The sequence below is a fragment of the Theobroma cacao genome, unplaced genomic scaffold (assembly GCF_000208745.1).
Source record: "Theobroma cacao cultivar B97-61/B2 unplaced genomic scaffold, Criollo_cocoa_genome_V2, whole genome shotgun sequence".
NCBI lineage: Eukaryota > Viridiplantae > Streptophyta > Magnoliopsida > Malvales > Malvaceae > Theobroma > Theobroma cacao.
The window spans coordinates 1-1,331 of record NW_017235036.1 but is presented as its reverse complement, the minus strand read 5'-3'; the positions used below and the strand labels follow the sequence as shown (position 1 = coordinate 1,331).

Here is a 1,331-nt window from a genome sequence, read left to right as displayed (position 1 = left end):
TTGCTACCAGTTCATCGTAAACCCTAAAACAGAGGAGGGAAGACAACTGAGAAGATTGGAGGAAAAGACGATTTCAGCAGTTTTTCTGTTTCCTCGAGAGTGGGCTCTTCAATTTGCCTTCGAGGTATTATAGGCCTATTTTGGGCTTTTCCTCATTCTTATTGGGTTGTCAATCTCTTTTAGGCATTCTGGGCCAAATTTGTTCTTTTTTATTTACTCTTATTGGGCTTTGAATCCAGTTCTCTTGCTAAAATTTAATGCCAACCTTTATTTTTTTAAAATCTTTTTTAATTTCAAGATCCGATTAAAGTGTTCCAATAGGCATTAATTAAAGATAATTAAAATATTATTTTAAAAAACATATTTTGCATTTAATACGTTATTTTCACCAAATTCAAGAGAACAATACATTAATGATAATATTTTTCTTAACCATGCATTAAAAAAATTCTGATAAAAAGTGGTGCCAAAAATATTTAATAAATATCAATATAATATAAAGTATAAACTGTTATTCCAAAAATAGAAATATTCTATCCTATTTCATTAAGAAATTGATCCTGGCTGTATATGCTTGGATGTAGCAGAAGATTACATAAGACCTCATTGGCTCCAGAATCATCAGTTTCATTGAAGGAGTAAGTTGTAGCTATGAAATTTACACCTAGAACTGTGGTCAAGAAACAATGTCAGTAACGTCATGTTCAATGTAAGCTAACTGCCTCTCTATACATTTGGGACAGCATCCCCAGGTGGTGCTTATAGGTAAACTAATGCGGCACCATTGTAGGTGCATTCATCTTGAGAGTGATCGATCTCCTACTGTGGTTGAGTCTCCTTTTCTGTTATGTTAGAGAGGAGTATAGATTAGCATCCACTGGTTTTCCTGTCAGATAGACCTTCAAACCATTCTGATTGCACCAGCCAGATTCCAGAAAAAAAAAATTCAGTAAATTGTGAAAAATTAAAAGCTCCTAGCTCCTACGTGTCCCACAAGTCTGTGATGCTGACTCCCGGGTCTGATAGGAACCAGTAATCATCATCAGCCTGCTAAAGATGGATAAAATATGAAGCAAGTCAGTTGAATTTCCATCTGCATGATGCATACACATATATGATTTCCAAGAAAAAGGAAAAAGAACTTAAAAAGAGTGCTGCAAAGCTTTCAAATAGACTTACTTCACTGACTGTAGGAATTAATTTCTGAATCCCATATGCTTCAGGGCAAACCAAATTCACTGTTTTAGAAGAATTGTTTTGACTCGCTTTCTCTTCTGAAGAGAGCTCCGGACATTCCACTCCACACAACAGCCCATAACTACTAGATGTAT

The 1,331-nt window shown here is 35.1% G+C and overlaps 1 long non-coding RNA gene across 1 annotated transcript; it reads right to left on the bottom strand.

Moving 5' to 3' along the window:
- Positions 1 to 480: 480 nt before the first annotated feature.
- On the bottom strand, positions 481 to 1,325 carry LOC18591541. Its single transcript, XR_001930051.1, has 2 exons — positions 1,180 to 1,325; positions 481 to 1,050 (listed from the first exon to the last, which is right to left on the bottom strand). It is a non-coding gene; the product is annotated as an uncharacterized LOC18591541 (long non-coding RNA).
- Positions 1,326 to 1,331: the final 6 nt, after the last annotated feature.